The 26,557-nt window shown below is 45.9% G+C and overlaps 1 long non-coding RNA gene across 6 annotated transcripts in view; it reads right to left on the bottom strand.

The window, feature by feature from the left end:
• Positions 1-2,039: 2,039 nt before the first annotated feature.
• Positions 2,040-26,557, bottom strand: part of LOC107202322 — a 38,817-nt gene continuing 14,299 nt past the window's right edge. For 2 of the 6 annotated variants that reach the window (XR_004496660.1, XR_004496656.1), the window contains exon 7: positions 21,291-23,317. This is a non-coding gene — a long non-coding RNA (uncharacterized LOC107202322). The other 4 variants (XR_001520646.3, XR_004496658.1, XR_004496659.1 and 1 more) reach the window with 4 other exon arrangements.

Here is a 26,557-nt window from a genome sequence, read left to right on the forward strand (position 1 = left end):
CTGCATCCACTAAAAATCTCCATGTTTGCTACAGTCTCTGAGATACATATTTAAGAAAGTGTTACAGCCTTTTGCCTCTATTCTCCAAGGCTGCTATTCAGCCACCAAGGGTAATTCCCTCCTTCATGAGGAAGGGAATTTGGCATTCTTGCTCAGGAGATGTTATTAGGCTCACGAGTCTAATAAGGCTGTAGGTCTCCAAGGCTGTCAGTCCTTGAATTTCTTCTCAGAGGTAATCTCAGGCAGCTCCCCAGTGGAGTTTCTCTTCAGCCAACCTGCCTGTTTTTGTGAAAATCACAGAAATACACTTCCTGTGAGATTTCCACCCTTCAACAAAGTGTTCAGTGGAATCGGATGTTGGAATCAAGTGCTGTTAATGAGGGATGGGTGGATGGAGTCAAGTAGAGACACATCTCCCAATGCATGTGCCAATGTACCCAGCTAAAATTTACCTTTATGTTTACTGTTCCATCTCTCTGTGCAATTCACAAAGTAGTTCTCCTGATATGGGAGAAAGGGCTGATGCAGGTTTGCTCTTTAATCCTGAAAAGAGTCATAAAAATATGTGGAAATACAGGGCAGTCACATATATCTAAGGAAAATTGTAAATGCATACTCAAAGGAGAAACACAGAAATGTGTGTGATGAGTCTGCAGGTTAGTATGAAAATAACCTCAAAGTCTTCAAAGTCACAGCAGGGTGTTGCATTGCTACTCTTTCCCCTTCCTCCCAACTTGTTTTTCATCATGAGGTTTTTGCTGCTGAAGTCCACAGTTTCAGACACATTTCTTAGCTGGACCTAGGAAAATACATAGGTACCTGATGTTTTTCTGGGGCTTTTAGCTCTCAGTGATCTCAAAGCCTTTGAGAATCTGAGCTTACTTTATCTATTGTACAATTTTCAAAGCTCCTAGGCCACTGTAGGTATGTGAGATACCTCCCTGCTGGGAGCTCCAAAGGCCCTTTTACTCCCCTGAACTGAAGCAATTTTAGCTCCCTAATGAAGCAGCATCATTATTAAAACCAGGCAAAACAAAACAAACAAACAACATACCTGTGCAGAGTAGATTACACACCACTGTGGCTGTGTAACAGTCCTGTTACTGCAGGTTTTGGAGTAATAGCCCAGCTGGGAATTAAGATGAGAAAAACAAGGCAGGAGGAGTGTGAACTTTCCACCTGCCTGAGATCAGAGCCAAGACCTCCTGCATCAGGGAGTGCAATTCACCTCTGGCACAGTGCAGCCACAGGGCAGGGAGTCAGCCCCAGGGTGAAGCCCCTGATCCTGCACCAGGACTGCTGGTCTGTGGCACATGTGCTTCTTGGGGGTGGGCAAAGAGGTCCTAACTCAGCCTTGTCACCCCCAGCTTGCAAAGGAGCTTTGAGAAAAGTGAAGAGAGGCACCCTCTACCCCTTGTTCACACGCCACCTTTTTTCAGAGGTGACAGAGTGGTTCTATTGGCAGCAGAGGATATGCTGAGCAGAGCCACCACATCTTTCTGGTGGGTAAGGAGAGGCAGCAGAGGCTGCTGCTGGAGCAGACTGAACGTTTTTTTGGAGTACCACAGGAAAAGAAACCATTATGAGAGTCCTAAAAGCCTATTCATTGCTAAGGAAAGGGCTGCTTAAGAATGTGGGATGCATGCCGAAAACTGCCAGCCAGAGCAACAGAGAGGTTATTAAAGCCCTTTGCACAGACCCCCGTCTCCTTCCTTTGGCAGCAGCAATTCTGGACATGGAGTGGTTTCGGCCCTACCCATTGAAATCCTGTAAATAGCTGTCTGCATGGAGGCAGAAGCTGGGTTACAGCTGAGGGGGTTTTTCGTGTGGGAACTGTAGGTAGCAAATGTGGCTGTTCTCAGCTGTGCTCCTCAGCAGAGAGCAGTGCTGGCCCTCTCCAGGCTGGCTGCTTGTGCAGGGGCTGTGCGCACGGGAAGCTGGGCCTAGGAAGCCTTTTGGTCTTCCAGTAGGAATATCTTGCCCTGAATCAGCAGCTACCTGAGAGCTGTCTCCTGCTTTCTCTGTCCCATTTTCTGCCTTCCTTTCCTGCCTGCTCTTGCGTTTCTTTCTCTTACCCCGCCTTAGCTTTTTATCTCCTCGGTGTTGTTCGGGATGAGTGCCTATGAGACAAACCCTAGCCAAGGTGAACCCATCCAAGGAACAAAGCCCTGGAGCGATGACTCCTCCAAGACAGGCTGTCCCCTTTGCTCTCCAAGGTGATCCTGTGTGATTGCTGTGCCCATAACTATTTTGTTTTAGGGTCTGGTGCACTCCCTCCCTGCACGCTCAGCCTGGTGCCTGTAGTAGTATGTGCTGTACAAACACATCAGGGAAACCCCCGCCCCATCAAGGATTTCTGCAGAATGAGTAAAGAAGTAGAGACAGGTAGGTAAAGAGACATGCCCAGGATCACCTGGTTCACCCAGCTCTTTCATCTGCTTTGTTCCATGCTGTCCCCCCTGGCTCCTGTATCACATATTTGGACACAATAGCACAGCTCCATGCTGGGAGCATTTTCCTGTCTCTGGGAATGGCATGGCAGGGAACCAGCAGGAAGGAGGAGGCTCTACCCTCCGGGGGTTGAGATGGTCTATTAACTACTCCTGGCTGCAAGGAGACTCCAACATGACCACTTCCATACCCAAGGGTTTAAAAGTCAAGAGTCAGGTCCCTCCATGAGACTTTATAGTTTCCAAAGCATGAGGTTTGAAAGAAAAATAAATGCATTCTCTTAATTTCCCTTTGGTACTGTAACCCTTAGATCATATTTTTGAGTTTTTAGCCCAACAATCAGTGTTTATTCTGCCTTTCAGTTAGGCAGACACCTTCCTTTTCAGAAACTGAAGTCTTTGAACCCTCTGACCCTCTGTCCACCTTCATTAAATTTGGTTGATGGGTTCAAGTTGTGAGGGAACTAGCAACTATGTTCACACATAGTACCCTTAACTAAACCTCGTGTCCTTAGAAAATGGGACAGAAATAGAGACGTCCAAGGTTACTGCTACCTTTTTAAAGATACAACAAAATCTTCTTGGGGTGGAGGAAAGACATGGAAACACTCCATGTGTTGAAAAAGCAGCTCAGAAGCTGGACTAGGAGTCTCCCTGGAAAGAAGAAAACACATTTAATAACCAAACTCAGCTGAAGCAAAACCATAGAAAACAACTGCCTGCACCAGGAATTTGGGGGAAGGGCCAATGCTGGGAAAGGGGGAGAAAAGAGCACAGAGTATTATTTAGTTCAAGTAAAAACAGAGCAGCGCATCTGAAGAACATAACAGGGAGGTGCATGTTACAACTGGCCAGGATGAAAAGAATCAGAAAAGAAAGAAGGAGAGGCAAAGACAGCTTTAGGAGTAATGACAGGGAGATCAGATTTTCAGGCAGAGCTCAGACATGTCAGCTAAGTGGAGCATTGTGAGTGCTGCATGATGCTTAATCCAAAAGGCATCCCAAATTCCAGTAACAATATCCACTTCAAGCCAGCAGATGCACTTCTTCACCTATACCCTTGGGGCTCAGAAAAATACTGGTGTTTGGAGGTCTGCCCTTTCTTCCCTGCATCCATCTTGAATCCTGACTTACCTTTGCAGGGGCCACAGCTCCTAACAAGGCAGGAATGGAGATGTTCAGCTGGGCTCAGCTAATGAAGGATCAGAGATCTATCTGCCTGCAAAACCCTCATGGCATTTTCAGCCCAGTGCAACCTGGAGATGAATGGCTGAGATGGAAGTACAAGTCACTTCCATCTCTCTGGTTTACCTCCCCAGAACTGAATGATGGTGTTCTTATAATTTCTTCTCCAGGAGACTGTATGCACTGCCAGGAAAGGTTCAGATACCCCCCAGTGCTGCAGCACATTTATGCAAGTGGTGGCCAGGTAGTACTTGGTCCCTGAATGATCTGGTCCTGAGCAGAAAGGCAGGGGAGCAGCAAGGGTTCTCCAGGATGTGACAAGGATGAACTATCACTGTGAGTTCTGCGATGGGAGAGTGGCCACCCCTTGCTCCTAGCTGGAAACAGAGAAAATGTTCAGGAAAAATGTTGAGATCCAGCCTGAGCTGAGAAGGTGAAGCTAATGGGGACAGGAGGTCACTGTGGTGGGTCTTGCAAGGTAGGAGGTAGGAAATTCCTCCATGGTAAAACACTGCTTCCTCCTACTTCTGCTCAATCCAAAGTGCAGCATGAGTGGCTGGGCACTGCCGTGTCCCACCCTTGGCAGCACAGTTGTCTTGTTGATTCGGTTCATTCCCAGTGGGACAGGATGGGGCAGGATTTGGCCCTTTGTCTCTTGGTGTCTGTCCCATCTGTGGGCTCACAAGCAGTGAACCGTAAAAAAAGAAGAGTTGACAATTAAATGCTCAAAATCTACTAGGACTTTGTCCAGAGTGGGCTAAGCAAACAAGTACAGATGGAGCAACCTATGATTTGCACAATTACGTGAGCTGTACAGTTAAGGGTGTACTCTACAGTGCTTAATTTGCTTTAATCATACTAATTTATGGCCAAGGTTTCTTGCTTAATTAAGAATTAAAGAATGAAAAGTGAATACATAGAATTAAGTCTTGACTTGCTAATCTGGCTTATAACCTCCATTACTGAGCTGGAAGAGCTGTGTTCATTTGGCGTCTGGATGTTTAATGCGGTTTTTCACATGGTGCAGAAAAAGGTGAGGAATCGGCAAAGAAAGGGACTGAGCTGATCAGGAGCCCTCAACCTCAGGGCCTCTCAGTGAAGGCTGAGTCACTGACCATATGATGTCCTTGGAAGGGCCATTTTGGCTGAAGGGGGATGCAAACTTTTGAGATGCTGCTGCTGTGCATGACACAGCATGTGCCTGCACATCTGGAGCAAAGTTCCCACTTCGTCCCCAAAAGGTTCCTGCAAAACTCAGCATCTTTCACGGGAGAGCATCACCAGCCAGCTCCAGCAGGTTCTGGATGCATTTTTCTTTATGGGACATTGACCACTGTTGTTCCTGCTCATGTGGAACAAGACAACACCATCTCTCATGTCTCCAGGGGCCTGAAGAGGACCTCAGGGAAAATGGCACAAAGTCTCCCCTGGGTTAGCATTTTCAGACAGAAAGCTGTTTTTAAAGAGTGAATTCTAGTGATAAGGCAGAGTTGTTTTCTTCCCACTTTGGAACCAATCTTTTTCTACCTACAGAGGGTTGTTCCCTCCATACTGCCAAATAGGAAAATTAATTTTAAAAAATCTGATGGAAATGCCTCTGTTTTCTTTTGTCCTCCCCTCTTTTTTCTTTCTGCTGCTTTTAATTTTTGGACTTATTCTATTATTGGATAATTGTATTGGCTAATTGCATTTAAACAGTTTTAGCAAGATTAGGTAATTAAATTCAGAGCAATTGGGCTGAAAATGAACAGAATCTGGTAAAAGTATTTCACAAGAGGCTGAACTAGATAAACAAGAAGGGTTGTGTTAGTTTGTGTAAGGGTACACGCACACATACTTAGGGTACACAGGTCCAACTCCCAGACAGGAAATGCCATATTCATTACTCTGGGCCCTTCCCCAGGACCTGGAATCTATGGAAAACAATTCTGACTGGCAATGGAAGGAACTTGTAAATATAGCCTAGATTTTCATTAACACCAGATAAACCAATTCCAGAAGTGAAAATCCCACAAATACCTTAGGAGCTCCTCTTGTCACTGTATCAGAAGCCTCACTGGCAAATACAGCTATTATTTTTAAATGCATCCAGTGAAATTCAGATTTCCAGTAATTCAAATTTCCAGTAATTAAATGGTTGCAGCCAGGTGTGTAGTTGTACTCTTGTTTCTCTGTAGCCAGCAGGAAAACAACAATTCTCTTTTAACCTTGTGCATATTCTGAAATCATTTCCTGGGAGCTTTCTCACCCACCATGTGTGAAACAGGTATCCACCATGAAGAGACATGGGACACATGAAGTTTTACCCAGATTCTTGTTGCTGGCTCCTTCCTTACTCCTCCTTGCAGCTGCTTACATCATGCAGAGTTTCCTTCTCCGGATCTCAGGCATGTGGGAAGGCTGGTGGGAAATGCAACAGATTTTAGTGAAGGTTTCCCAGGCAAACCCAGCAGCCCCAGTGATGGAGCCCTGTACAGTTCTCACAGCTGTGCTGCTTCTCAGGCCACCACAGCACACAAGTGTGAGGAGCCATTTCCCCTTCCTAGCACTGTTCTTTGGTCCTGGTGAAGAAGTGAAATCCTCTCATTTTCTGCTCAGAGGGAAGGAGCAGGCAGGAATTGCTTGTCTAAAGCCCACCAACAACACCTCTATGTAGCTAAAGCAATTTGCAGAGCCTGGAATGAAACTTGCACCAGTCTGCCTATTTACCCATCCTTCCTCTATCTCTCACTCTCATCTGAAAGCAAGACACAAGTTTGTGAGTCACAAGCAGACTAATTTCAGAAAAGCCACTTCTGAGAGCCTCTGGCTCCTGAATGAGACACCGGTCCCGCTGGAGCAAACCTCTCACCAGTCCCACCAGGGCATCCAACTGAGATAAAACAAGGCAAAACACTTCTCATTAAATGACCCTGGCAGAAGTAATTTCATAAAGGGCATCTTGTTGATAGCAAGGACTTCAGGCCAGGGCTGTGACTCTACCACACCAACCACAATGTCCACACTTGGCATGATGAAGAGTGATGGTGAGCAAAGCCGGGAGAACAAGTCTGAGCCAAGCACTTGAGCCTTGGTCTTTTCTGAGCATTGCAGCCTGTGTGGGCACTGGACAGGCACAGGTCTAGGCAAAGCCTGACATTTCTCAGTTGCAGAGGCAGAATTCAATTTTGCCACTCAAGGCCTGAGGAACTGAGGCACACTTAATATGGGAAGGGGATGGTGGGGACAGATCTTGGGCGATGAACTTCTGCTCCCATTGGAGTAAGAAAGATGTGAGGCTGGTGGGGAGGAATTTCAGGGTAAACTCTAGAAACTCTAGAAAATTAAAAGACATCTCCAATTCTGACATAGATGACAGGGCCATAGTTGCCTGATTTTCCATAAAACCTCGCAGATTTCACTACCAGTGCAGATTTTGGCTTTTCCAGCAGCATATACAAAATACATATGGACAGTAACCCCAGCAGCAGATGTCACTCAGTGCTCCCTGCTATTGCTCTGCCCACCCAAGCACAGAAAATGCTGTGAAGGAGAGAGTGAAGGTCTGGCTTCATACCCATGTTGTTCATACCCCTAAGCCCCAGGTCCTCTGCAAGAGGCAGCAGTGGGGCTGACATTGTGTTGAGGTCTTAGCCAGTTGAGACCCTGCAATGTACAAAGTCAAGGTGCCTTGGGGAAAACTGGCATTTTCTCACACTCAGGCATCTCCCCTGGGGCAAGAGCCTCTTTTTTTCCTCTTCAGTCCCAGTAAGATGAACCTTGCTGGAGCTACACTACGTTGGGATCTGGACATGATTGATATATAGACACTGTAGAATCTGAAGTGCTGGCACAAGGCCCACAGAGTCACCTACTTTAAAATAGATCAGGGTATGGCTGTGAAAGGAGTCACACACTGTTTGCACAAATGGTTTGGGATTGGTCATGGGCCAGCATCATAGCAGCTGTCATCCCCTGAGGTGGACATAGTGGTACCTAGAGACAGCAGTCACCTGCTCTAGCCTGCAAAAGCGGAGGGTGCTTTGCAGTTGCCAAAGAGGTATCTCCTGGAAGTGGAAAAAGCAGCACAATCATGTCTTTTTGGTGTTGTAGCTCTTCTGGGGTCTGCAGTGAGTGTCCACCATGTGGCACCAATCCTGTGTATTCTTGCCCAGTGTCTCATTGCACCTCAGAGGGATTTGATGACCATCTGCTACTCTCCCTGCATGTAGGGGCTGGGTTTCTGAGTGCTGTGAAAGTCTTTTCTCTAGTCTGGGCCCTCAAAAGAAGCACTGCTATTCTTCCAAAGGCTTCCTCCAAAGTGAATCATTAGCTGCTGCACAGCTCTAAAGTAATCTATAGCTTCCTGAGGTCCTGGGGGTGCTCTCTTTGGAAAAAGAAGCTTGATCCCGTGTCACCACCACAAGCAGGGTTACCCTAAGCCCTCCTGGCTGCTAGCACCAGCACAAGCCCCATTTCATGGCACTGAGCATTTCTAGTTCAGCAGCCTCACTTTGTTTGCATTTTATTGCTCAGGCATGACTTATATCCTTGCTGCTGGATGTGTCCACAGTCAATTTGCCAGGCTGGGCACAGTGTGTCCTCTAAACTGAGCCTGAGGTGCTGCAGGCACAACCAGCAGCTCCTGGTGCCACACATTTTTGGCTCAGAAGATGTTTGTGTTGCAGTTTCCTCACCTGGGTCCTCATCTGCCTCAGGGAAGTTGAACTGGCCAAGGCTGACAGAGTAGAAGAGCCCTTGGGTAAAATACCTACAGGGAGGTGATGCATTGTTGTTTTACAAACCCTCCTTCACCAGGGTACCACATTAACTTGGCCTGCCTGACTAAAGTGTTTTGCTCCTCTTTAGGGATCATTTTCACTAGGGTGAACCCAGGACTTGCATCCCCTCTGGTGGGTTACCCCCTTTTCTATTTGAAGGACCAAACAGAAGTTTTAATTCCCCTACTGACCCCTATAAACTCTGCAGCTTTTCTCTGTGGACTATGCTGCTGTGGAAAGTTGGTCCTGTTCCTCTGCTTAAGGCAAGGGCAGCTTTCCATTGATCAGATCCCAGAGTCCCAATTGCAAACTCTGAGCAGCTCTTACCGTGAACCCCCTGCAAGCACACAGAGCAGAGGCAGGAGCCACTGACACCTCTGGGTATAGTGTATCACTATAATATTTATATCATGTAGAATATAATAATATATATGGGAAATGACTCACCAGCCATTGCCTGGGGAACTCTGCTTTGGGGTATACCCAACACGACACACTGGGTTTTACCCTGCTGCATGGGCCACCTTGGAACCTGGTCTTGCTTTGAGGTGTCAAGGGATTCTGTTTTTGTCATTAATACATAGCTGTTTTCTCATTGTTTCTTTGTCAAATCATGGTTTTCCTGCCAAAGTTGTGGTTTAGCTTAAAAAAAATCCATTCAGCTTTTAAATACAATTTCCCATACAGATCAATGTTTGCTAATATTGCAAAAATTTTCTTAATTTTTTTGAGAACAATATTTTTCATACAAGGCCAGCCCAGCTGGTGAGCCCAGCATTCTGGGCAAACATTTCTGTGTCCTTTTCCCTCATGATAAACCTGACTGTGCCATTGTTCAGGGACTCACAGACCACACCGTCTTACTGTTGTTCACCTGAGATCCATTCAATTTGGCAGAATTTTTGTAATGGGAGTTGATTAGGGAGAGGTTGCTGATGAGAAGATACTAGGGCAGATGAAAGTCAGGCTCAAGTACCTTGCTTTCATCTTTAACACAAGTGAAACACAAATAAAAATTATTTCAACAGATGCCAACCAAGTTCCACATCTCCTCTCACCAGGAGCAAGTCACAACTCTGAGTCTCAATATTTTGAAGTTGTACATAAGAGAGGGAGTGTCACAAAATAACATCATCCTGGAAAAGTAGACTAGAGACGATTCTCTGCATTTTTCAAGAAACAAAGGGGAAAAAGCAGCAATCTTACTTGATTTATCCTAATAAATAAAAAAAGCATAGCTGGAACCAAGCTCACCCTTTCGGAGTAACTTTACCATTTCTGTTTTCATAAGGAAGAGTCCTCCAGTTCCCATCCTATGAACCTCAGCTTAGAGATGCTGTCGGTACTGACCTCCCCTATCCCTCCAGAACCGCAGGGCTCAAACTCCAGCGGGCAGGAAGATGAAGGCAGTGGAATAAAGGGAAAGCAAAGCTATTTTGATTGCACAGTGCCACCCACTGTCGGAGAGACAGGCGGCACCGGGACCGCTGCGCGGGATGGGCGGCGCTCGCTGCTCCCATCAGTAACAATGATATTTATCTCGGATAAATAATTCTGATATCTAAGAGAGACAGACGTCTGTAAGGCAGCTCTCTACGTACAGTAAGATATACACACACAGATAGATACATACCGCTGGGGTCAGTTGTATATTATATATATATATGATATAAATATTGTCTACATCAATCAATATTTGTGCACCGTTCTGAGTCTTGACGGGTCACAGAAAGCTGAGATGAACTGAGTGGAGATCCAGCGAGGAGGAGACCGTGCTGGAAAAACTTTGGATGGGTCTGGAGGTCACAAGTGTCTGGGAAAACACATCAGTTGGGTGCCAGCCCCCCTTAGTGGCCTGCAGGTGTAGAAAGGATAGCCAAGGAGATTGGGAGGGGATGGAGATGTGGTGGTGCAGGGAAACACGGGCCCATGTGCACGTTTCAGTGAAGATGCTTAATTTGTCATTTGCAATAGATACATATTTTGATTATCAGCTACTTATGTGTATCAGGATGGATGGAATTATGTGATGAATTTCCTCTGTCCGGACATCAGGTGGAAAATATTTCACCCAAAGCACCACGTCATTCTCTGGGTTATGCCATTCTGCATCTACAGAAGGAAAGATATTTCCTACAGTTTTATGAGGAGCTCAGATCAGAGCATCCCAAGACCCTCCAAGCCTACAAAACTGTGTATCCTGGGAAAAGACTGAGCTGTATTTTTCTATACATCCACCACCCATGGCCAAAGGCAATTCAAGCAGCTGGAGAGCAGGGCGTGCTCTGGTGAGCTGGGAGCTCTTGCAGGATGGTGTTCTCTTCTGCAGAGAAGAAGAGAAGAGATCTTTCATTAAGATTGTCATTTGCTACCGTTTCCATCCCTGCAGAGGCTGCCTCCTCCTCACAGGCAGCATCCCCCGGGAGGGAGCTCTTGTGAAATATTCATACATCAGAAGAAATTACATTTGTAAGCGTGGACTGCAAAGCGACAACTGGCTGGAGGGGCGAGCAGGGAAAAAACAACAGGAGCGAGGGAGGGGGGAAAAAGAGGCAGAATGTGGGAAGTAGAAGGTGAGCTGTGATTTCTCCCTGTCAAAATGCTGCGAGCAGCTTTGTGGGCTCTGCTGGGCCTCATTTATGAGGGCATGTATAGGGAATATATTTTCTCCTCATTCAGGGATATTTAAAGAGCATTTGTGTTCGTGCTTCTGTGAGTCTGGAGAATAACCTCACCCAAGCATGTACAATGGACAAAAATGCCCCCTAACCACTGGCAGGTCTGTGTCGGGGGTTTGAATAGTTTGGGCATTTCTGCAGGGTCTACTCCAGTTTTAAAAAATGTACAAAAAAATTCCACATTAGGGAATTTTTGGTGAAATGGGATTGAACAGCAGGAAAAAGGCAAACCCAAGCCCTTTTAGCCCTGCATGTCAGGAGACTTCAGGCCCATGATGGACAGGAGGCAGCTGGGTGTTTGGTGCAGCCTTTGGGTATTCCCAGCACACAGCTGCGAATCTCTTACATCCTGATGGACCACTAGTGCTCCACAAGCACATTGCAAGAACTCCTTGAGAAATACATATTCCCTCTTAAAAACCTTTGCATTTTCCTCTTCTTTCTGTGTCTCCCCCTGAGGACTGGATTCCTTATAGAGATCCAGTGCCTAAGACCTCTAGCAGTGGCAGTAACAACGAAAACTGGAAGAATCATTGTTTTTACTACTGTGATCATTAAGATCTCCCCATTACTGATGCAGTCTGTTGCCTGCTGCTGCTTAATTTATCCAGTTACCCTATAGGTACAGGAAAGGAGAAGGACAGCATCCTACAGATGTTTTCTCGAGAGGATGGTTTCTCTCCCTGCATAGGAAGGATCCTGCGCCCTCCTAGCTGGGTCCTCGCCTCCCTCGCAGGAAGCACAGGCACACTCACATGATGTGGGAGCAAGTTTTGACTATTTTAGGGCCTGAAATTTCCCTGTCGGCATGGCAACTTTCAACTCCTCACCTCTGACGGAAGCTGCTTAAAATAGAAAATCCAGAAAGCAAGCGTTGTGCTCCATGCTCAGCAAGCCTGGCTCCAGCATGGCAGGCAGGGCAGCATCTGGCCTCACAGGGCCAGAGGAACGCCAGGGTTAAGGAAAATGACCCACAGGCCATCACCACCCACTGCTGCAGTTTGTAAAACACCACCTCAATCTTCATGGTCTTTGCTGCCTAAAGGTATCCCCTCCCTATCCAGCCTCCTTAGCTCAGGGAAGCTTTGTCTCAGTATTCCCAGACTTATCCACAGCTACTGAGCCTCCATCTTTCCATGGATACTGTCTCCATCTTAGATATATTTTCCCCCACACCTCCAGGGCTATTCAGTAGCACATGAAGAAGGCTCCCCTTTCTTCCTCCAAGCTTACTTTTTATTTACCTTTTTTCCCCCGCCTTTGGAAAACCCGCTAATTTTTTACACCTACTCTTTTTCCCAAACCAATTTTTCCTCCAGCTCACACATAAACAATTGTGATTGCATGGGGTCAAGTGGGCATGTGGTGTGTCTCCTCTAATCCCTGCTTAACCTAATTCATTTTCTGTCTAAGAACAAAACTCTGAGAGATTCATTCAAGAGTCTGGATTATGTCTCTCTTGGCCTACAATGCTCACATAGGATTAGGGAATAAAAAAGCCTAGAAGTCATTGGTGAGGCACTAAACCTGCAAACAACCCAAACACCTCAAAAATCCCTTTCTGTGCCTGGATTTGAGCTATGAGCCAGGATGTGCAGGAAGAGCTTCTCCAGTGAAACATCATTGACAACCCAGAATCCAGCCCTCAGGGCTATTTTTAGGTCAAAGGGGATCTGGACCTTGCTGTCATATTTTGTGCCTGAGGGTTTTTTTCCCTTATTTTCTCCTCTGCAACCCAAAGTTTTGTGGGGTGTTCAGCGGATGGAGCTGGGATGTCTGGGGGGATTTTATTTGTCTTTCATATGGGAAAAATAAAATCAATCTTCTACATCAGGAAGAAGGGCTTGTTTTGTACAAACACAATCACTGCTGCTTGTTGTTGCTTCTAGGAGAGCTTGTTGACATTTTTCAATCAAAATATTTTCCACTCTCCCTCCAATTGATGTCTTCTTCTTTTCTCTCCTCCTCCTCCTCCTCCTCCCCTTCAGTTTGGCAGGTGTTGTTTTTTAAACAATTTATGCACTTTCATTTCTATGTGTTTTTGAAAGGGCAACAAACACCCAAGCATGTTTCTTTCTCTTTCTGCAGGTGGGCAGTGAGTATTAACATAAAGAATTTTTCTCTCTCCTGTCTTTATTCTATTCATCCCCATCCTTTTTCCCACTGCTTCCCTCCCTCCTGAAATTGTCAAAACTGCTCCAAGCAGGCAAAGGGCAAACCCCAGCTCTCTCTCTGGAGAGCTGGAAGCACCCCACTGAGCCAGGCAGGGCCAGTAACCTCTGCTTTCCAGGATAAAAATGGATTCACTTCACTTTTCCTTCTTAATTTGAGAGCCATGGATACTTGACTGAGGCACCTCCAACAAGGCATCTTCTCAAGAGTCTGCTGCAGGCTCCTGGCTCCAGGGGGAAGCAGGATTCAGCTGTGAGAAGTTGCCTCCAAGCACAGGGATGAGCTCTTAGCAGAAGAAAGCCTGGGACTCTGTCCCCTTGCAAGTTTTTTGGGTATCCTGACTCTTTTAAAAGCTGCCACTGGAAATGGGGGTACCTATATTTCACCTGACTTGTGTTTCTAAATCGCCGCTCACAGATTCCCTTAAAGGAAAAACAGGGATGCCCATTCCCCAGACCAGCTAGAAAACCTCAGGGTTGTATCTCTTACACAAAATGCCAGAGGAGATCTTAATGCTTTACTACCACAGCGTGTGCTCTTGTTCAGCCTAAGAGGCAGCAAATCCCCATTTCCCAGGCAAAGCTCCTCCTGAGCTCCTCTAAGGGCATGGGAGCTGCTACAGCCTCCAAGGAATACCAGGGAGAGTGTGGGCCATCAAGAAAAAGCAGTCAAGCTGGACAAGCAGGTATCTGCAGCTCATCTAAAGGACCTGCAGATAAGAGAAAAACAGCAACAGAAATTTCAAAAGTAGTTTAAGGGAGAAAAAAAAAATTACATTTAGTCTCATTTCTAAGGCAGGCCAAAAAATTAGGTGTTTGGGAGTGATTTACTGAAGTGTGCTCATTCCAAACATCGGCTTTCCTGGAGCAATTGAACAGCGAAGCAAAGTTAATATAGTCATGTTGTTGCCTTTATATAAATGTCTATGGTGTCATTACTAACACAGTCAATACCAGGAGCTTTATTTCTTGATTCCCCTGAGACACAAGCCCTGAGATGCCCTGGGAGTGAAGTCCATCAGCCTGGAGCTGCAGGTGGCTTCCTGCAGGACTACAAAGGGTGCCTGTGCTCGAGCTGCCCAAGCAGACAAGGTAAACACCCTCAGCCCTAACTATTATGGGAAAGAGAGCCCACATGTCCTGACTCACTCCCTCAGGGACACCCAGCAGAGGAGCTTGTGGTTGCCCATGCATCCCTCCTGTCCCACCACTCGCCTTTGCTGTGGCTGCAGCTGGTTCCCTCTGAATGCTGGAGCTCTCTGACCCCTGCTCCCAAGGGAGTGCACCTCTCCTTTCTCAAATTCACTGTTTGTCTCCTGTTCCTCCCTCTGTGGAGCCCCAGTTGCTCCTTCAGATGCCCCTTCCTCTGTGGCAGGGACTGGCAGTGATGTAGCTCCCTTTGGGGCAGCCCCATTGCTCCCTACTGACAGTGTTCATCTTGCAGAGGTACAAACAACTCATTGAAAATAAATCAAATATCTAAGCCCTCTTCCTGGTTTGGAGCTTCTCCATCAGCCTCACAGTCTTACCCTGCATGATGGCCATGCAATCACAATGCTTCGAGCTTTGGCACAGGGATAGGACAGAAATTTGTGTCTGTGTCTACAGAGGAAAGGGGATGATCAGGATGAGGAGAAAGGATCAGGGAGCAGTGCAGATTTGTGCCAATAAAGGACTCTTTTCCTCCGTGCCACCTTCATTCCTGTTTAACTCCCCCCAGCCCTCACCAGCCACCAGCTGAATCCCAAACCAGCTTTGAGTGTTCAGGTTCTTTCTGAGAGAATAGAAACTTGCTGTGAGAAGCCCAGATGTTGGGATAAACGGAGAAGAAATTTCCTAAAATTATTGCAAAAAGGTCAGCTACTATTTAATTTAGATATTGCTAATGAGAATTGCCGGGGTAGGCTGTACAGATTACTAGAAAGTGCCTTCCATACTGCTTTGTTAGTCTGACTACTTAAACCCCACTCTGTCCCCTCCCTAGATACCCCTCGACTGCCCCTGCTGGCAGGACATGTGCCGGGGGAGGATGATAAGACAAAGAAGCCACCATAAATCACAGCTGCTAATTGCAAAGCCTCGTGTATCTGTCCTTGCCCTTCTGTGCCTTCCCCTTCAATCCATGGCTTGCCCATCCAATCCATCTCCCTGTCAGTCCTGCTCCTTCCTGTCTCTCTGTGCTGCTCCCCTTTATGCTCTGAAGCACAGGCTCTTCTTCATCGTCAGTTTGGTTCCCTATGTCTTCCTTCTTGAGCACTCCTGGCCCCTTTGCCAGCTTGTTCACTCCTTTTATATTTCTCTTTTTCCTCGAGCACCATTACCATCTCTGCTTCCCTGCTTGCCTCTCTGGACAGACACACATGATATGTTTTGCTGTTGCAATGCTTTTCAGACATTAATTATGGTCTGCAAGCCAGAAGGTCAGCAGTAGGCTCCTTATTTTTGCAGCCCTCAATCCCACTATGTCAATGCACGCACAAGCGTGGATGGAGGTCTTTCAGGGAGGTGGTTAGGCCCAGACATCAAAACCCTGTAAAACCAGTAAAAAAGGCTGGTTCTTACCACAGAAGTACTCACATGTCAGCATATGCTGCACCCAGTGCTCGAGAGAAAAGCCACGTCAGCTGCACTTTAATGTCAGAAATAATCAGGAGGCAAAACTGCCAACCTGCCAACCTTTGGGTCATCTCTTCATCCTTAAAACATTAGCTGGCCTCCAGATTTCCAGGGATGGGGTTTTTATCACCCAGAAGAGTGTTGGGAGACTACAAGAGGTCATACTTTTACATTCAAGTGATTTAGGAAAAATAGCAGGAATAGGTCCCAGGGAGAGAAGGAAACCCCTTAGGGAATACAAGGAGCCAATTTTGTGCTTTCCTGGGGGAAAGATAAATTGCTGGGCAAACCAAGAACTGACAGTCTTTGTGGCAGTGTTTGACTACCTGCAGAAAGCTATCCTTGATATTTGCTGTCAGTGTTTTGTTCCAGCCTGAACTGCCTCCACCCAAGCAAAGTTGTTCCACAAGTTTCACACACTGAAAAACTGCAGGGAAAACAGGGTTAAAATATTTCAGAGAACAAAGCAAACCAGGAAAGTTCTTCTGTGAGCCAAACACCATTATTTTTTGCAGAGACTTCCGGACTGTGGGACCCCAGCATTAGCAAATCTTGTTAACAATTTGCTTGAGCATTTTTGTGAGGCACCAGAAGAATGGGTTATGTGTCTTATTGATTTAATGACAACTATCGCTGCTGAGAATTGATGCTTTCATTAGAGAAAGCAGGTTAGCAATAGACTTGTGAATGTCTGACCAACTCAGGAGGTGGCAGGGAACAAATGGTTTCCCCTATTGAAATAAAACTTCCAGTCAAGGTGTAATACAGGAAGGCTCTGCTAATATCACTGAGCTGTAGCACAGCTCTGGTTCACTGGATTAAAAAATCCCATAGTTGCTGAAATCCTCCAGAGATTATGATTAATATAGCATCCCTTTGGGAAAGAGCAGTGAAATACCTGATCAAAGCTAGTATGGTTGCTGAATATCTGCCTTTGAAACCCTGGGAATAGGACTCAGTTTCCCCACACTGGAAATCTTTGGCTGATGTTGCCACATATCTTGGATGACGATTCCTAGAAGAATATAGGGCATCCAAGGCAGAAAAGGCTTCCTCATTGGAAAAAAAAGTCAGAAAGGAAATCAGAATCACAGCAGGGTTGAGGTGGGAAGGGACCTCTGGAGGTCACCTGGTCCTGTATCATCTGTGAATTCCCCGTGGATGCATCCCTATTCTCTCCTTGAGTTCCTTAACAGAGATGTGGGGCAGCTCTGGGGGCCTCCACTGTCAATCCCTGGCAGCTCCATTTCCCCCAAGTGGGCTTTGTGCCACCAGCCACAACCCTCTGGACCCAGACATTCAGCTCCTTTCAACCCAGCCTGCCAACCCCTCCTCTAACCTGCACTTTGTCCAGGGGCATGTCACGAGAGACAGCATCAAAGCCTCTCTGAAACTGAGGTAAAGAACATCCACCACTCCCACCACATCCACCTGATCACCTCCTTCATGCTGGTTAAGCACAACTTTCCCCTTTCCCTTTTTCTGCTGAAATAACAGCAGAGCCCAAGGATGTGGCATTTTAAGAAAGCAGCGAGATTAAGAGACAGATGCTAAGTGTTCACAGCACTTCTGACAGAGATAAACCACAGTATCAGTCTCTATCAGATGGAGAGCACAGGCCCCACGCTTCAGGGGAGAGGCTTCATGATTTAACAGAGCTTTCCCACCTCTCACTAGTGAGCTCCAGCCCTGCACACAGATATGTGAGTACCAAGGGGAGACAATCCCACATATAAATAAATCATTAGAAGCCCTCACTCAGGGTCTCAGCCCTGAAGACATGGGCACGTTTCAAGCAAGAAGCAGAGTGGGATTCCCTGTGCCAGGTTATGTCCCACACCTCCTGGAGGAGGGTGGATATCTCTCTTCATTCTTCCTACTGCCTCTTGGGCTGTTTATTCTTTGGTGTTTCAGGCTTTTAGCAGGTACTTAACTGGTCATGTGAGTGTATGGTGATCATGCTGGAGGTGGGAGAGGGGGGATCAAAGAATTTTCTGGATCCTGCTTCCTCTTTGTGGGTTTTTGTTTGTTTGTTTGTTTTTGTCTGTCTCCTTCTGCACCTTGGTTTTCTGTTCCCCAGTGGAGCTGCTCCACATTACCCTACCAAGCAAACACAGCTTGGCTCTGCAGGTTGTCCTCCATCTGCAGCCTCTGCTCCAACACTCAGTCAGGTGGAAACCTCTAACCTTCAAAGAGATGGGAAAGGAAGGAAGAAAGAAGAGAAGCTTCCACGTGGCTGCTTATGGTGCAGCAGCTATCCTGTTTGTTGGGAACAGGGTCATATCTCTGGCATCCTCACTAACTCCATTTCTGAGGAGGATGTCCTCTGCAAGCTTCATCTTCCTGGTCAATTGTACACATCCAGAGGCTTTGCCCACTGAGGGGATGCTTAAGCATTTAAACATGACAGCCTGTGTGGATCCAATAAGACCTACCAAGTTTTATCCACAAGGAAAAGGGAAGCTTGTGATGGGGCCACTGCTCTATTTCCTCTAAACTCATTGACATGTATTTACCATGACAGTTAATGCTCATGTGGTTTAGCTTGATGAAATGAAGAAAAAGAAAGGGAGAAGGATGCAAACATACAGATTGTGAGAGAGGAAACATCCTGAAAAAGCCATAAAATCTGTCAGGCATTCTTATTTCTGCTATTGGGAATAAGATTTTTTTCAACTACAATGGCAGCAAATATTTCAGCAAAGGAAAAGATATGATTTCAAGGACCCCTTAAGAAATCCTCCTCCTTGCTTGTGTGAAGCTTCACCTTTTCTGATTGTTTTTTAACATCCTGCTTAGACCACTGTACTGGTTACAAAATTAAGTTGCTCCTCTGAAATCAGGATGTCTACACTAAGTAACAGCCAAAGAAGCTTTAGTCCCAAATCCCACATAAGAAGCTCCAGCACCCACAAATTTCACAGGATTTTTGGGTGCTCACCACCTCCCAGGCAGGATGTGTCCTCAAATGACTGAACTGAGAAGAAAAAAAAAAAAAAAAAAGAAGAAAAAGTCCTCTCAAAAGTAAAACACGCTTCAGATGCAAAATTAGCATTTGGCAGAGAAGTGACTCATGGTGACTGAGGGCTTCGTGCAGCCCTTCTCTGAAGCATCCAGAATCTTTTTCTGGCTTGTGATTCACCAGAAAATGGTAGATGAGCACATCTTGACCTAAGCAAAAACTGAGGATGTTACAGAAGAAGATGAACATCTCTTCTCTGCTCTCTGAAATGGCACTGCTGGCAGCTCTGTGGTGCCAGGAAGAGGGAAGACAGCATTTCCAAGGGTGGGTTAAAAGGCAGAAAGCTTCATTGACAGAGTTTGGGAAGCCTGATGGTGAAGCAGTGGTGGATTCCACTTTACACAGAGAAAGATCCTGCATGGAAGGGGGACATGTCACTCTTCGGAGGGCCTGATGCCTTTTACTTATTGCAGGACCTCACTTTTGGCATAATTTCCACATGTTCTTGTGACCCATAGCCCCTTCCAGGGTCCAAAACTCCCATCTTCAGGCTCTTCACAAAGACCCTTCACAAAGAATCCTTGGGAGTAGGGATCAGCAAAGCACCTGAGCACCACCCAAACCCCCTGTCTATCATTCCCCTTCAGACACAGCCTCGCATCAGCGGCACTGTGTGCAGCAAAGACAGAATTTTATCAACACACCACATGAACTGCAGTTTTACCACCTAAATTGCTACAGGACAGAAGGATGATGACATCTATGTGTCTATAAGGCACATAGATGTTTACTGAGTGGAGCATGTATATAATGAATTTGGGTTAGAGCCCAGCTGTATGAAATGGGGTGAGGAGAACACCTCCAGCTCTGCCAAGTTCTGGCAAAACCTTTCTAACCAAGGCAGGGCACAGTGTGGAGTTAACAGGCACATCTGGCTGTCCAAGCACTTCACTGATGCCCCAGGGACTCTCCTGCTTTTTGCAGGAGGAGTGATTGAAGCAGCCCCAGCTGCCCAGGCAGACAGAGGCAATGAAATATATTTTGTTTGTGGTTGGATTAGCTGGGTTTACTGATGGCTAAAGTGAAAAGACCAGCCCATCTTCTGCTTCTTGTTTCATAGCTATGACCCTTGTCATACTTCATTTCTACATCTCTCTTAATTATTTTTTGATCCAGATGACTCCCCACAGCAAAGTCCCTGAGTCAAGCAGTCTCTTATTCTCTAGCAGTGAGAAGTAAATGATCTTTTTTTGAGAATGATCTTTTTCTTCTTCACAGCAAGTAGAATCAAGTGCTTTTGTCATATTTTGACTACAGAATATTCTCTCTTGGCCGAGGATTCCCTTTGGATAAATGCTCATCACAAAATAGCACCTTCCCAAGCATCCCTCATTAATTATCCCCCTGGTCAAAATTTCCAGGACCTTCCTACTGCAAAAACACGATGACACTGATGTCATGGTTTAACCTGAGCTCTTCTTAAACAATCTAAATCAGGTTTTGTGGGAAGGGTAGCCAGGACTACAGAGCAATACTGAGGGTAAACACTTGAGGTGGTGGATGTCAGCTGAGCTCTGGTGGATGGCAGCATCATGCTATATGAGGGTGAGTGGCTGGGTGTGTCACTCCCCAGGGCTCCAGACATACAAGTGCAAAGTCCTTTTTTGCCACTTGTGTTGTGAATGCAGGCAGGGGCAAGTGACTTCAGGCTTTGGTGTTTCCCTTCTCTTGGATTTCCGTGAAAAGGAAGGTGAAAATTGCTTCCCCCGTGCTGTTGCTGAAGGGAATCTGAGCAAGAGCCCTTTTCATAAGGATGCTTTGCTGTAGGATCATCCACCTGCCCTCAGGTACCTGCTGAACCTTTTTGTTGAATGGCAGAAGAGCGATGCAAAAGTGATATCGGGGCCAGCCACGCAGACCTGAGCACAAAATGCTGCCTCGGTGAGGCTGCAGCCTTGAGCAACAAAGGCAAAAAAGAAAAAAAAAAAAAAAAGGAGTAAAATTCAAATCCTGCCACTGCTTTCATGGTAATCAGCATGGCATTATGCAGAATGATTTGTAATTTCACACTGACAGCTATTATCTTCTGGCAGCCGCCATGACTTAAACAAATGTCTGACGTTGCAAGGGGCTGGGGGTTTGTGCCTTTGACAAAAACCTCAGCTCAACAAGGAGCCCAAAGAGAAGGAGATGCTGCTCTGCAGTCCTCATTTCAGTCCTGGCCTATGGATCATGGAATCCTTCCCTGGTGCCTGTGGTTGTGCTGTGATGTCAGCCTCACCTGAAATTCCTTTTGCAGAGCAAACAAGAAGCACAACCTGTGGACTTTGCTTTTAATATCCTCCTTTTCTTGTGATGCAGAAGTGTCCAGAATGAGAGGAGGTGCAGGGATAAACCCTACAGCTTGACCCAACATGGCAGATTTTGAATATGAATAAGAAATGTCAAAGTAATATCCAACCTCTTACTTGGGCAAAAGCTTTTAATTTTTTTAATGCCTTCTAGACAGGCAAAGCAGGCAGCAAGTGCCTGGGAAATAAGTGATCAAGTAATTCTTCAGCTGTACAGGTTCACAGGAAATTGTCTAATCTTCCTTACAACTCACAAAACAAGGGAAGCAGGATACAGAAAATGAGAAATATTCTCTTTTGTCTTGAATTAACTTGTCTTTTCAATTGAATTTCTCAGAAATCCACATCCAGTGTCTGGAAGAGCTTCTGCCTTATGAGCTGTCTGGTCCTGGACACTGAAGAGGATTAAACACAAAATGGGAAGGGGCTCCAGAGCTGGAATGCTCCAGTTCAGGTGCATTCATAATATTAATATTTCTCTCACCATCAGGTCTTGTTCATTCAAGATAACCTGGATAGCTCAGGCCCTCCCACCAACCACAAGAATACCCTGCCAATCCACAGGGATTTCCTATAGTGCTATTTTTAGAAAAAAATTAGAGTTTTGAATCAATAAAAACTGCTTAGGTCAGAGTTCCATCTGTGTCGAGCCTGGCTGGTTTTCAATCAATCTCTTCATTAAATTTTCATATCTTGATAGAAAATTGGAAAAAAAAGGAGGATTTTTTTATTCTATAGGAAAAAATTTTGCCTTTCAAGCAAAGCAACTATAATTTGTTCAAAGTTGATCCACACTTACTGAACTTCTTTGGCTTCTGTGAGTATTTTTAGTTTTTGTCTGGCTACTTTTGATGGTTTATTTAAGGTGTTGTTGGCACAAGTGGGAGATTTCTGGGAACTTTATAAAAGCTTTTAAGTTTTTTTGCTTTTATTCTGGAAGCTTTTGTGTGCCCAACAGCTGACAAGCTGTTTCCAGCTCTAGTGGCTTGTCCAATAAAATATATTAATGTTCCCTAGGGCCTTGATACATTTCTGTGATGCTCAGAAAAATAGAGGGCTGCAATTCCCACCTCAAAGCCTCTCACCAAGTACTCTGCCTGATATGTAAAAACCCTAGTGTCCTGAGGCATTTGTAATATAAAGTTGAGGTTATATAATGCACCAACCCCTTCAATCCTGATCGGGACAGATCCAAGGTCATTTCCCTGGTAATTCAGGAGACCTTGGCACAAACCCATGGCTTCTTTTTCTATAATTACAAGCCACTTTTGAAAATCTTGCCTGATACCACCACCATTTCCTCAATCCAGAGAGAGATGTTTTTCAAAATTTTTTTCCTTGCAATGCTTTTTTTTCCCCCCCAGGTGCTCCTTTTTTAGGGTGAGGAGGTGTTGACATCTCTTTTGATGTGCTGCATGCTGTCCAACACACGGGAGGTGGCACAGTGGTCCCTCCAAGCAGAGGAACTGTTCCCCCAGCTGGCTCTGGCACATCTGTCTGGGATTTTGTGCCCCCTGAACCCCTTCGGTCTCAACACGTGAGCCTTGCCAGCTGGTAGATTAACATCAAACCAGCCCCATCCAGGTAAAGCCATTTTTTATTTATTTTGAAGATGTGGCTCTCCTCAGTGGGCATGGCTCCACAGCCTCTCCACTCCCTTCCTTCCCAAACCCTGGCTGGGCCCTGGGGTCCTTTAATGTTTGAGATCTTCCTTTTAATCTCAGATTTAGGCTTCAGAAGAGTAAACTCTTTGCAGCCTGAGTGGAGCCAGCCAGGAGCTACTCCCCAACAAACATCTTGTCCTTTGTTTTGCCTGGCAATGTTATCTAGGTCATTGTTTTACCTTTCCTGCTCAATCCCACTCAAGGTGACTGAAACCACATAGAAACCATAAAACGGGGAACACCCAGTTTTCAGGGCCCATCTTCACCCATTCTTTGGATGCTCAACTCACCTTCTCCACCCTAATTCCCACCATACTGAGAGTTCCTGAGATTTCTCACTTCCTCATGGCAGTGTCTCACCAATCCCCCCATGGCTAGGATTTGCTGAGGTCATTCTGCACAGAGGACGTGGCCAGGTCATTGTCCCACTATGGCATCTGGTGGGCACTGGGGTGGACTTCAAACACCTGAACGCTGGCTCTGTAAAGAAATCAACCCCCTAAGGCTCAGCTCTGTAACAGTGAGCAGGCCTGTGTGAAAAAAAAAATAAAAATTCAAAGAGAGTTGACTTTTATATCCCCACTCAGCTCTGTGTTTACCTCTGAACATCAGCACTCATGGCAGGACTGTGTTTCCATGTAACACACACTCCCTCCCCTTAGATAATTACACTTAATTGCTGGTGTTGGTGGCTCAGACGTCTCCCAGGCTCCATCATGATTCCACCAGCACTGTTCAGGAGCTGAGCAGGGCCACCACGTGTGGTCCAAACTGCATCCCGGGGATGCCCGGTGCCACTGGCACCCCCTCCCTGCTCCCTTGGTAGCTCTGGGAAAATCAAAAAGGCCCAGGATCTGTTACAGAAGGATGCAGAGGTCTGCCCCAGCATGCAGGCCAGGAGTTATCTGTGAAGTGGGAATAGCCCCTTTCACCTCAACCAATTAACTCAGAAGGATAAAGATGGTGAGGGAGCTGACAGCAGCTGAGTTTATCACAGCTTTCAATTTAGAAGAAACAACCCGCTAATGTGTGCTCTGAGCAGATGGATGTCACACAAGCCAGGGTTTTAGGAAGCATTCCTGATTTTTCCAGACTTCTCTTAAGACCTTCCCATTGCCTCTTCTGAGCTCCAGGGAGATCAACAAGGGCCAAAGTGGGATGGTGGGGGAGCAGCAGCCAAGGAAAGGTAGGAAGGACTGGCTGGAAACCCTCGTAGTCAGGATAGGGAGCACTGAGGCTGGTGTAACTTCTGCCCCGTGGGGATCTGCAACAGATAACCCTCCCCCATCAGGCAGGGATTTGCACCTGGAGCCTTGGATCCTGTGCTCACACTGCTTTTTTCACCTGGAAAATGCCTTCCTCGAGGGAAGGACCCTACAGAGCTCTATGGAGGCAGCAATCTGACCCCAGCACATAACTGAGATGCCAGGTTTGCAACAGCCTCTAACACAAACATTTTGTTTGTTGCTCGAATGGAGTATGAAGAGAATCATTATTTTTTCTGTCTTATTTTTGAAGCCTTTTGCTTGTTCTTTTGTAGTTTCTGAAATGCCCAACCCTGCAGGAAGGTTAGCAAGAGCTTGGTGTTCTGCCCTCAGGGTATGAATCAGTGTGAGTGGGCACAGGATAACTCATAGCCTGCCTGCCTGCTCACTTAAGGATCTGCTCTTTGCACAGCACCAGAAACAGGACTTTATCGCCAAATAGTCCTTCATTCCTGAAATCATCTACCCCAGCACTCTGAAATACCAAGAGATAAATACTAATTTCAGTGATTCCCTAAGCCATGCTCGCAGAACTTGTTCACAGCGTTTATCTGTACTGTTTCAGCCAAAAATTGTTGCGATACTTCTTCTGGGTAATTATTTGAAAAAGCCATTGCTATGTGCCACCTGTCCCTCTGCACAGTGTGCCTGTACCCTTCTTTTATGGGCAGCTACAGGAACCAGATGCCAGGGTGAGGAAGATAATTCCCCCATGGCAAGGAACATCTGGCTCTTTGGCCAGCTCCAAAGACCATCGTGTCAACCAATCTCTCTAGTGTCAATTCTGGCTGTACAATGAGGTTGTACGTGAGCTGGCACTAAAAGCTTGCTCTTCCAGGCACCTTCTGTATTCAGGTGACTTTTCAGTGTAGAAGATTGGTTGCTTTGCCCAAAAGACCTGGTTTCTTGAAAGCTTCTCAGCTTATCTATGCTGTCCTTGTTTCTCAGCTGAACCCTTTGCTAGCCTCAGACCTAACCACATTTCTGCTAGGCACAGTGGCTTCTTTTTTCCTTGGAAAAAGTTTATGCACTGACCTTTTCCCCACACACATCACTTTTGCCTTCTGTTTGTCCCACCCAACTTCAAGCAGTTCTCTGAAAAACCCAAAGAAGGAATTTTGTCATCCTGGATTGTCCCTGTAGTTGATGCCCCAGAAGACAGAAGAGATATTTCTCCCAGCAGGAGTTAGAGCTGGTGTTCTCAAGGTCTTTATTTCCATTTGAATGACTGTGGTCCTCTCTTGGATAGCTTAGTGGTATGCAATGATATGCAAGGTAGCTTAGAGCTGACTTGTAATTCACTTGTGCTGTGGTGATACCAGAGATGATTTGTCCAGGTGTCACTCAGGTGATGTGGGCTGTGGGGCAGGGTGGGATTCTTCAGGTCCCAGACCAGAAGAATTTTGTGGAGTCTGCTTTGGGAGTGTGTTTATGGGTTTAGAAGAGCCAAGAGCCACATGAGGTGCGAATGAAGTGAAGAAAGTAGCCTTTGACTAGTGTTATTTTTTGGCTGGTGAAAAATATGCCTCCTGTCTTCTATCAAACACATTGAAATGGCTACATTAAATTAAATAATTTCCTCCTCTTTTTTTTTTTTTTGGTTTTTTTTTTTGGTTTTTTTTGGTTTTTTTGTTTTTTCATTAAATAGCCAGTGTTTTGTTTCATATAGTAACATTTGCTATAGTGGAATGTCAAATTATTGTGGTAGAGCTAAACTACTGTGGCTTGTGCAAAAATGTGGGGTTTTATATTAGACAAACATGGAGATTTGGGTTAGTCTGAGGTAGCAGCAAGTGAGGCAGAAATAAAAAGCTTGGAAAGTTAAGAGACTGCTCTCTCTGTTTGGTTTGCTACTAATGTAGGAAGCATTCTTGATTTTATAGGAAACTTTCTTTCTGCCCCTTCTTAAACTGATGCTCTACTTTGCCAGGACCTGAAACGTAAAAATTAAAAATAATGGACTGTCCTGCATCAATTATGAGACATTTAGACCTTGAATGCATCTTCTTTCTATTATTAATTGTCCTTTTCCCAGTAGGGATGGTGAAAAATGGGCTGCTTTGAAAACAGTCATCCCCAGCCTGCTGACTGAAGGAAGGACGATGGACATGGTTTGGATTCTACATCTTGTTGCTCCTGGAGCACCTCTTGCCTGCTCCTTCTGCCTGCAGGAGAGGAGAGGGACCCAAGAGTACAACTGCCAGGCCAAAAGTCAGGGTTTTCATGATTTTCATCCCCAAACCCATTGAGATGTTCATGCTGAAGGGTTTCTCCCTTGGGACTTTAATATCAGCAGCTATAGCTGAACAAATAGAGGGAGACCAACTGATCCCTGTCACTGCAGTGGGAAACAGCCCCAGGAGACCAGGTTAGCTCAAAACTAGCTCTGGAACAGCTGCTCTTGCAAAATGGCCATGCATTAAGTGTCTGAGTGGAAAAACTTTACTAAAAGGTG

This window comes from Parus major, chromosome 3 (assembly GCF_001522545.3).
Source record: "Parus major isolate Abel chromosome 3, Parus_major1.1, whole genome shotgun sequence".
Classification (NCBI taxonomy): domain Eukaryota; kingdom Metazoa; phylum Chordata; class Aves; order Passeriformes; family Paridae; genus Parus; species Parus major.